An 11172-nucleotide genomic window follows, 5' to 3' on the forward strand; every position below is an offset into this window, starting at 1 on the left:
AGTTAATTAGCATATGGTACAACAGTGATTTCAGGAGCAGATTCCTTAATGCCCCTTACCCATTTAGCCCATCCTCCTTCCCACACCCCTCCAGCAACTCTCTGTTCTCTGTATTTAAGAATCTCTTATGCTCTGCCAGCCTCCCTGCTTTTATATTATTTTGCTTCCCTTCCCTTATGTTCATCTGTTCTGTGTCTTAAGTCCTCATATGAGTGAAGTCATATATTTGTCTTCCTCTGACTAATTTCGCTTAACATAATACCCTCTAGTTCCATCCACACAGTTGCAAATGGCAAGGTTTCATTGTTTTTGATTGCCAAGTAATACTCCATTGTGTGTGTGTGTGTGTGTGTGTGTGTGTGTGTGTATACCACATCTTCTTACCCATTCATCCATTGACGGACATTTGGGTTCTTTCCATACACTGGCTATTGTTGATAGAGCTGCTATAAACATCGGGGTGCATGTGTCCCTTTGAAACAGTACACCTGTATCCCTTGGATAAGTACCTAGGACTTCAATTGCTGCGTCATAGGATAGTTCTAGTTTTAATTTTCACTGTTTTCCTGAGTGACCGCACCAGTTTGCATTCCCACCAGCAGAGCAAAAGAGATTCCCCTCCACATCCTCACCAACATCTGTCATTGCCTGAGTTGTTAATGTTAGCCATCCTGACAGGTGTGGGGTGGTGTCTCATTGTGGTTTTGATTTGTATTTCCCTGATGATGAGTGACATTGAGCATTTTTTTATGTGTCATTTGGCCATCTGGATGTCTTCTTTGGAGAAGTGTCTTCATGTCTTTTGCTGATTTCTTCTCTGGATTCTTTGTTTTTTTGGGTGTTGAGTTTGATAAGTTCTTTATAGATTTTGGATACTAATCCTTTATCTGCTATGTTGTTTGTAAATATCTTTTCCCATTCTGTCAGTTGCCTTTTAGTTTTGCTGATTGTTTCCTTTGCTGTGCAGAAGCTTTATATTTTGGTGAGGTCCCAATAGTTCATTTTTCTTTGGTGTCCCTTGGCTCTGGAGATATGTTGAGTAAGAAGTTGCTGCAGCCAAGGTCAAAGAGGTTTTTGCCTGCTTTCTCCTCAAGGATTTTGATGGCTTCTTGTCTTACATTTAGGCCTTTCATCCATTTTGAATTTATTTTTGTGTATGGGGTAAGAAAGTGGTCCAGGTTCATTTTTCTGCATGTCACTGTCCAGTTTTCCCAGGACCACTTGCTGAAGAGACTGTCTTTGTTCCATTGGGTATTCTTTCCTGCTTTGTCAAAGATTGGTTGGCCATATGTTTGTGGGTCCATTTCTGGGTTCTCTGTTTTGTTCCATTCATCTGTGTGTCTGTTTTTATACCAGTACCATACTATCTTCATGATTACAGCTTTGTAATACAGCGTGTGGTCTGGGATTATGATGCCTCCAGCTTTGATTTTCTTTTACAAGATTGCTTTGGCTATTCAGGATCTTTTGTGGTTCCATACAAATTTTAGGATTGTTTATTCTAGCTCTGTGAAGAATGCTGGAGTTATTTTGATAGGTACTGCATTGAATATGTAGATTGCTTTGGGTAGTATTGACATTTTCACAATATTTGTTCTTTCTCTCCAGGAGCATGGAATATTTTTCCACTTTTCGTGTGTGTCTTCTTCAGTTTCTTTTATAAGCTTTTTATAGTTTTCAGTGTATAGATTTTTCACCTCTTTGGTTAGATTTATTGCTGTGTATTTTATGGTTTTAGGTGCAATTATAAATGGGATTGATTTCTTGATTTCTCTTTCTGTTGCTTCATTGTTGGTGTATAGGAATGCAACCAATTTCTGTGCATTGATTTTATATCCTGCCACTTTGCTGAATTCATGGATCAGTTCTAGCAGTTTTTTGCTGGAATCTTTTGGGTTTTCCACATAGAGTATCATGACATCTGCAGAGAGTGAAAGTTTGACCTGATTGCTGAGGCTAAGACTTCCAATACTATGTTGAATAACAGTGGCCAGAATGGACATCCTGTCTTGTTCCTGACCTTACTGGGGAAAGCTCTCAGTTTTTCCCCATTGAGGATCATATTAACTTTGGGTCTTTCATATATGGCTTTTACAATCTCAAGGTATGATCCTTCTATCCCTACTTTTTTGAGGGTTTTTATCAAGAAAGAATGCTGTATTGTCAAATGCTTTCTCTGCATCTATTGAGAGGATCATATGGTTCTTGTCCTTTCTTTTATCGATATGATGAATCACATTGTTTTGCAGATATTGAACAAGCCCTGCATCCCAGGTATAAATCCCACTTGGTTGTGGTGAATAATTTTTTTGATGTATTGTTGTATCCGGTTGGCTAATATCTTGTTGAGGATTTTTGCATCTATGTTCATCAGGGAAATTGGTCTATAGTTATCCTTTTTAGTGGGGGTCTTCGTGTAGTTTTGGAATCAAGGTAATGCTGGCTTCATAGAAAGAGTTTGGAAGTTTTCCTTCCATTTCTACTTTTTGATACAGCGTCAAGAGAATAGCTGTTAACTCTGCCTTAAATGTTTGGTAGAATTCCCCTGGAAAGTCATGTGTCCCTGGGCTCTTGTTTCTTGGGAGATTTTTTGATTACTAATTCAATTTCTTTACTGGTTATAGGCTGTTCAAATTTTCTATTCCTGTCTCTGGTTAGGTAGTTTATATGTTTCTAGGAATTTGTCCATTTCTTCCAGATTGCCCATTTTATTGGTATATAATTGCTCATAATATTCTCTTACTATTTTTTTTTCTGCTGTGTTGGTTGTGATCTCTCCCCTTTCATTCTTGATTTTATTTATTTGAGTCCTTTTTTCTTTTTGATTAAATTGGCTAGGGGTTTATCAATTTTGTTAATTTTTTTAAAGAATCTGCTTCTGATTTCATTGATCTGTTCTACTGGTTTTTTGTTTTGTTTTGTTTTGATAGCATTGATTTCTGCTCTAATCTTTATTATTTCTTGTCTTCTTGTTTTGGGTTTGATTTGCTGTTCTTTTGCCAGCTCTTTGAGATGTAAGTTTAGGTTGTGTAATTGAGACTTTTCTTCCTTCTTTAGGAAGGCCTGGATTGTTATATACTTCCCTTTTATGACCGCCTTTGCTGCATCTTAGAGGTTTTGGGCTGTGGCATTATCATTTTCATTGGCTTCCATGTAGTTTTTAATTTCCTCTTTAACTTCTTGGTTAGTCGTTTCATTGTTTAGTAGGGTGATCTTTAGTCTCCAACTATTTATCTCTCCACATGTTTTTTGGGGTTGATTTCGAGTTTCATAGCATTGTGTTCTGAAAATATGCACAGTAAGATCTTGATCTTTTTGTACTTGTTGAGGGCTGAGTTGTGTCTTCTTATGTGATCTATTTTGGAGAACGTTCCATGTACACTGGAGAAGAATGTGTACTCCACTGTTTTAGAATAAAATGTTCTGAATATATCTGTTAAGTCCATCTGGCCCAGTGTGTCATTCAAAGCCATTGTTTCCTTGTCAATTTTCTGATTAGATGATCTGTCCGTTGCTGTAAATGGGGTGTTGAAGTCCCCTACTATTATGTTATTATTATCAATGAGTTTATGTTTGTGATTAATTGATTTATATATTTGGGTGCTCTCACATTTGGAGCATAAATGTTTATCATTGTTAAATCCTCTTTGGGGATAGACCCCTTAAGTATGATATAATGCCCTACTTCATCTCTTGTCACAGTTTTTATTCTAAAGTCTAGGTTGTCTAAGTATGGCTACTCTGGCTTTCTTTTGTCAACCATCAGCATGATAGATGGTACCCCATCCCCTTCCTTTCAGTCTGAAGGTATCTAGGTCTGCAGTGGGTCTCTTGTAAACAGTGTATAGATGGATCTTGTTTTCTTATCCATTGTTACCGTGTGTCTTTTAATTGGAGCATTTACTCTATTGTTGTTTAGCATGAGAACTGAAATATATAAATTTATTGCCATTAGGTTTCTTGTAGAGTTGGAGTGTCTGGTGGTATTCTTGGTCCTTTCTAGACTTTGTTGCTTTTGGTCTTTTTATTTTTTCCATCTTTTCTCCCCTCAAAAAGTCCCCCTTAAAATTTCTTGCAGGGCTGGTTTAGTGGTCAAAAACTCCTTTAACTTTTGTTTGGGAAACATTTAATCTCTTCTCCTATTTTTAATGAAAGCCTTGCTGAACAAAGAATTCTTGAATGCATATTTTTCCGATTCAGCACATTGAATATAGCCTGCCACTTCTTTCTGGCCTGCCAAGTTCCTGTGGATAGGTCTGCTGCAAACCTAATCTGTCTTCCCTTGTAGGTTAAGGACTTTTCTTTTGCTGCTTTCATGATTCTTTCCTTGCCTGACTATTTTGTGAATTTGACTATGATATGCCTTATTGATGGTCCGTTTTTGTTGACTCTAATAGGAGTCCTCTTTGCTTCCCGGATCTTGATGTCTGTGTCTTTCCACAGGTTAGGAAAGCTTTCCGCTATGATTTGCTCACATAATCCTTCTACCCCTTTTTCTCTCTCTCCATCTTCTGGGACCCCTATGATTCTAATGTTCCTTTTTAATGAGTCACTGATTTCTCTAATTCTTAAATTGTGCTTTTTGCCTTAGTCTCCCTCTTTTTTTTTCTGCTTCATTATTCTCCTTGTTTGTCCTCTGTATCGCTGGTTCACTGCTCTGCCTCACCCATCCTTGCCACCTCAACACCCATTTGAGATTGCAGTTCAGTTATAGCATTTTTTATTTCACCCTAACTAGCTTTTAACTTCTTTTATCTCCGCAGAAGGGGATTCTAACCTATTTCAACCCCAGCTAGTATTCTTATTATCATGATTCTAAATTCTGGTTTAAACATCTTGCTTGTATCTGTTGGTTAAGTCCCTGGCTTAAGCTGTTTCTTCCTGCTCTTTCTTTTGGGGTGAATTCCTTCGTTTCCTTATTTTGAAAGAAAAGGAGTTGATGAGGTTAAAAAAGTAGGGGCGCCTGGGTGGCTTAGTTGGTTGAGTGTCCAACTTCAGCCCAGGTCATGATCTCACAGTTTGTGGATTTGAGCCCTGCGTCAAGCTTTGTGCTGACAGTAGCTCAGAACCTGGAGCCTGTTTCCGTTTCTGTGTGTCCCTCTCTCTCTGCCCCTCCCCTGCTCATGAACTGTCTCTCTCTGTCTCTAAATAAATGTTAAAAATTTAAAAACAAAAGTTAAAAAAATAAAATTAAAAAATTAAAAACAATACACACACAATAAAAAATCAAATGAATGATGCTAGATCCTAGTTTTGGTCTGGGTGTTGAAAGGGGCTTGATAGATTAGAGGAAAAAGAAAAACGTTTGAAAATTTGAAAAAATGAATAAAATGAAATAGAATAAAATGAGATGATAGAAGTAAAATAGAATTTTAAAAATTTACAAAACTAAGAAATATAGCAGAAAGTTTAACAAAAAGTACTTTAATAAAAATTGAAAATAAGAATTTCTTTATTCAAGAAAAAGAAAAATGAAAAAAAAATTGAATAGATGGACCAGCAAACAGACTAAAATATGATTGAAATTATATCATTTTTCCCCTGAAGTCAAACTATGAAGCACTTTATTGCCCATAAACTAAGCTGACAGACTTGTGTTCCTGAAGAGGGAGGTTGGCCCTGTTAGTGGGGGCTTAGTGTAAAAGCTCCGTTCTCCGCTAGATGGCGCTGCTTGTCTTACTGGGGTGGAGTTTGTAGGTGTGTATGCACATGCGCAGGAGGGGTGAAAATGGCATCACCCAGCTAGTAAGTCTCTATATCGCAACTCTGTTCTCCTTGATCAGCAATCGTGCACCCATCCTTTGTCTACGGTTTCCGTCCACTTCCTGCTTTTCCTCTGTCCGTGACCAAGCCAACTCCCTCCTGAGTTTTATCTCAGATGCAGCTGTTTTTTCCGACCCCTTACTTCTGGGGGACTGTGGCTTTGACCCGTTCTGCCCCCCTGCGGGAGGGTCTCCACGAGCAATGGCCGGGTGCCGCTGCACCCAGGAACGTTTGTGGACTGTGCTGCTGCCGATGCCCAGAGACTGCAGCTGGGCACCAGCCTGCCTCAGAAAAAGTTCACACAATCATGTAGCAGCAGCGTTTCAGGGATTATGGAAAATCACAATACACATCTTGCACCAGGCTTCACCCTTAAGGACCTTGTTCCAGCACCAGCGAATGTGGTGGTTCTCCAGGATCCCCTGGGACCTTTGCTGTGGAGAGTCCTCCCAGCAGGGGAACCGCCTTTCCCTTTGTGGCCCAAGGACCCCTGGACTTCACTCTGCTCCTGGGGATTCGCCCTTTTCACCAGAGCACTGCCAAGTATCAAGCTGTGGAGTCTCAGACTCTGCTTCCCCTGTTTTATAGAGTCTTAATGGAATTTAAACCCTCTCCTTTCTCCTCCTTTTTTAGTTCAGTCTCTAGGGCTGTTTCCACTTTTCCATTTTTTCTCCAGCTGCTTTTTGGATGAGTGTTTTTCCCATACTCTCTCTGAAATCAAAAACAGTTCCCTTCCCCTCTGGTTTCTCTCTCCCCCAGTTAGCCTCTTCACACCACATACCTGCTGAGTTATGTGGTTCAGGTTGCGCAGATTGTTGTGTTCATCCTCAAGTCAGTTTTCTAGGTGTGCAGGATGCTGTAGTGTTGATCTGGGTGTATTTCATGGACACAGGACACACAAAAACTTCTATGCTGTTCTGCCATCTTGGGCCCTTAGGAAATCCATAAATACATTTAAATACATTATTGTCTGTTAGGAATATGAGAAGGATTAGAGAGACTGTTGCAAGCTCTCTGTGCTGGGGAAGTAGGTTCAGAGGCAGTTGGTTGCTTGGAAGATTCCCTGGTTGTTGCTTGCTTTCCAGCTGGCTAATGCCACCACTAATGGACTTCCTCACTAATCTGGTAGCCTTGACACTAATGTTCATCGTGAGTTGGTAGCAGGTTCCTTCTCCTTTCAGACAGCAGTTGCAGAGACACACACCTACAGGAGCATGAAAAGAGGGAAGTCCCCTACTTGCATGGGCAGAAACCAAGTGAATTTTCAGAACTTTAGCTGGTTTGCTGCGGAGCGAAGGGATTCGGGTACAGAATGCTTATTAAGGAAGAATGACCTGTTGAGTTGTCTTAAAGCCAAACCCCTCCTACAGTCTGTCAGGCCAAACTTAGATCTGTTCAGAGACCACAGTAAAGGACTGGGAACTTTCTGCAGTGAGTCTTAGCTGCTGTGAGGGAGCTTTGGCCCTTTGGGAGAGAGTTCCTTGTGACAAACCCTGTGACAGTGGGAAACCATTGATGAGTACTGAAGAGTATTTAAGCTCTTAGTTCCTTGGATTTGGTTTATAATGCTGTTGCAGATGACCCACTGGAGAATGAAAACCTGTTAGGAGAGGCAATCTACCATGAGCCCTGAGCACCCCTGCCTGTTCTCACTTCATGTGAATGTAAGACCTAACCACTTCCTGGGGGCATATCTTAGTGTTCTTCTAACAATCGGCAATCTTAAGGATTGAAGTAATGTCTCTTACCTACTTTGCACTATAAAAATGTTGAATCTCCCAGGCTCAGGCTTCTTTTCCTGTGGCACATCACCCTGAATGTGTAGGCATCCATCTAGACCCATTGGGTGCTTGGATAACTAGCACAAACATGCTCATGTTGCTTCCTGTAAGTGTAAAACCTCTTTGTCTTTGGTCTGGGAGTCTCATGTCTTCTACAAGTACCCAGGATAAATTAGTAGGCTGACCTGTTAGTTGCAAGTAGGATAAAATTATAACCCTTTCATAGACTACTCTGACAGTTTGGGTAACAAGGATGGGATCCAGGTAGACATGGCTTTCTTAAAGAGAAAGGACATGGGTCAGGTGAGGGGATGTGAGAAAATAACCTGGGGTCTGGTAGTAAATGCTGAGCGAGTAGGTAAGGATCCCTCAATGTCCCATATGTTAATGAATATTTTGAGGCTAAACAGCAAGAGGTAGAATTGAAACACATTCCCCAAATGATACTTAGGTGGTTGTTGACTCTTCTGGACAGGAGGAGTGAAGGATGTTTTGACAACAAGGCAGCAAGCCTGTCAGCTGAAGGCTATCTGGCTGTTCTGATGAGTAGAGGGTTCCCTGAAGGTGAAATAAGTGGTGTCAGCAATAAAGATACAGAGTTTGAATGGACCAAATATATTAGGAGTTTCTTGTGTCCAAGCAGGTAGCCATTTGAAGTAAAAGTAAATACATGACCTTGTTTACTGGCATAAAGCCAATCTCCCTCTATAACTCCTGATCCTTTCCTCCGTCTGTTTTAATAAAAGAAGCTATGTATGCTGGGCATCTTTGAGGGGGAGAGGGACTCCCTTTTTACAGCTCTATTGAATTTAAGCATTTATGTCACCATCCTGCTTTGTCCCCTGGGCACAGGAAGCCCCAGGCACAGGGATGGCCAGAAGTACCAAGGACTCTGGGGCAGATCCATGGTAGTATGCAAGGTGGGCAAACAAAACAAAAATAGCAGCCCCTGAACCCTAGGTGCTCGTCAGAGCCAAGAGGTACACAAGGGAAGAAGCAGCACTGACCCTGGAGCAGGAGCCAGAGACCGTCCCACTGACCCCACTGCCCTCTGCAGCCTAACCTCTCCTACTCCCATGGCGTCCTCAAACGCTTGGCTGGGATGGAGCATGATCTCTTGGTGGCTGTGGCCATGCTTTCCAATATTGGTCTCCGATTGCTTGGTCTGAGTGCCCACAGTTGTGGAGGTGGGGCGCAGGGAGGGAATTACCTGAATTCACCTGGCAGGGTTTGGGCAAAGTCTGTAGTAGGAAAGGAAAATTAAAATAACTGTAAGGAAGTCTCTAAACTGGTTCGGTGTTACTGTTGTATGGCTTTCACAGTAACGTGTTATTGACAGCAATTATACATTCAGTTTAAGTGTGAACGCTTCTAAGTCTCCCATTCAGGGAATACTGCATATAGGGAAGTGATTTCTGTTTCCTCTTGAGTAGTATAACAAAATAGAGAATCCTAAGAGGCGAGAAAGGAAAATGAACAGCTTTATGTGAGAACTTGGTGACTGCAGGAGTCCTGGGCCCATTTCCTGGTATAGCAGTGCCACGTGTCCTTTGCAGGCACCAAGTACACTCTTCTAAAATGTTGGACAGCCAGGAGGCTACTCCTGAACTATTGTTGAAACAATGTTGGAAACCACTCCACCGAGGGCTGATAATCAAGGTATTTGATTGACTTTCCACTCCTCCATCCACAGGCATCGACTATTGTTGAATGTTGGAACAGCCTACTCAAAAAAAGCAGCCTATAATCAAACGATTTCTTCACTTACCTTGTCCTGGTCAATACACCTTGGTAAAGCAGTCTGGCCACTGAATGTGGTTGTCCCCAGAAAGTGGTCACTTCCTCTTTACTGCAGTATTAAGATTCTCCAGAAAAGAAGAACCAATATGTTCATGAATATATAGAGATGTGCTATAAGAAAATAGGTCACATGGTTACAGAGACCAAAAATTTCCATGATCTGCTGTCTGCAAGCTGGAGACCCAGGGGAGCCGGTGGTATAGTGCCAATCCGAATCCTAAGGACCCAGAGAACTGATAGTGTAAGTTCCAGTTCAGGAGCAGGAAAAGACCCATGTCCTGGCTTGAAGACAGGCAGACAAAGTGAATTCTCCCTTACCCCAACTTTTGTCCTATTCAGGTCTCCAACAGATTGGATGAAACCCACCTATTCTTGACAGGGAACTTTGCTTTACTGAGTCAAATAGTTATCTGGTCAAGGAGCAGATATTGTTTAATCAAATATCTGGGGACTCCGTGTCCCAGTCAAATCGACGCATAAAATTAACTCTCATTGCTGCTTTTGGTGTAGTGATCAAAATGAGAGGGATTGGAGAGTGTCATGTAGATTTATTCTGAAAAATTCTGTCGTCAGCGCTGACCATTGTTAGGCATGATGTTATCTTTGCCCTAACAGCATCCCCAGGCCAACCTGATTGCTACAACTTCCAGGTGGCAGCCTAGCCACATTGAATTCTGGTTCTCTTTGAATTCTGTTTCAGGCACCTGGATTCTCCTCTTGGTTTGACATGGTCCTAGATCATGACATTTGGAAAAAGAGTCACTCCTGGAGCCTTTCAATGGAAAAATGGCCTAGTACAGTTCTACCAAGCTATTGAAAACTCCTTAAACTTGACTGACTACTGGGTTTGACATCCCCCACCAGATGGCTCTGACCACAATTTGGTGGACTTCTCTAGATTAAAGGGAGTGACTATCAGAAACATCAGGTGCACTTGCAGTTCCTTTTCCTCTCCGTAAAACCCATGTCTACATGTCTCCTTCACCCCTGTTCTTGTAGCTATTGCTCTGTTTTCTAATGGGGTGGACAAATATCACCTCACTGTTGGTGTGGACATATGGGACATTTTGGGCCAACTGCCATCAGACCGTCTTTCCAAAAATAAGGACTCATTTAAATCATACTAAGTGGATGGGGACTCTGAAGCCTACCAGGTACCAGAAGGCCTCATTAGTGACACTGTTGACCTGTGTCCCCTGAATGATAGAGGTTCCAGTTAGGAGATCCCAACAATTCTAAACAGGGTATCACATATGCCCTCAGGACTGTAGCTTTTATGTAGAAGTCAGGCATTAACTTGCCACCGTCCCCTCCCAAAAAACATGGTGCCTTGTACTACTATGAGGAGGGTCGTAAGCAACCTTCAAGTGTTTAAGGAGGCACCACCATTAGATCATGTAGCCCTCAGATGACTGTAGAGATTCCTCCAAGATGAAGCTGCCTTTGGTTACATAGGGGAGCTTCCTGGAGGGCTGGCTGATTTATTTATGCATGTTCTGCAAGAAGTTATCCCTATCTTGAGAGTCATGCTATTTGAAATGTTGATATGAAATTCATCCCTGACTTTAGCTGAAGACAGCAATGATACCACCTCAGCTCTAGAAGGCATTCAGGTGAGCCTCAGCTCACTGGCCAATGTGGTTATGGGTGATAAAATTGCTCTCAACTTCCCTGTGGACCCAGATAGAGTGTCCAAACACTAATACATTCTCTGTACCCCGATTAATGCCTCAGACTGGGTGTAAGGTCAGTACAGAAATTAGAGAATGCCACCCAGGTTTCTTTTTTTTTTTTAAATTTTTTAACATTTATTTATTATTGAGAAACA

The sequence above is a fragment of the Suricata suricatta genome, chromosome 11 (genome assembly GCF_006229205.1).
Source record: "Suricata suricatta isolate VVHF042 chromosome 11, meerkat_22Aug2017_6uvM2_HiC, whole genome shotgun sequence".
NCBI lineage: Eukaryota > Metazoa > Chordata > Mammalia > Carnivora > Herpestidae > Suricata > Suricata suricatta.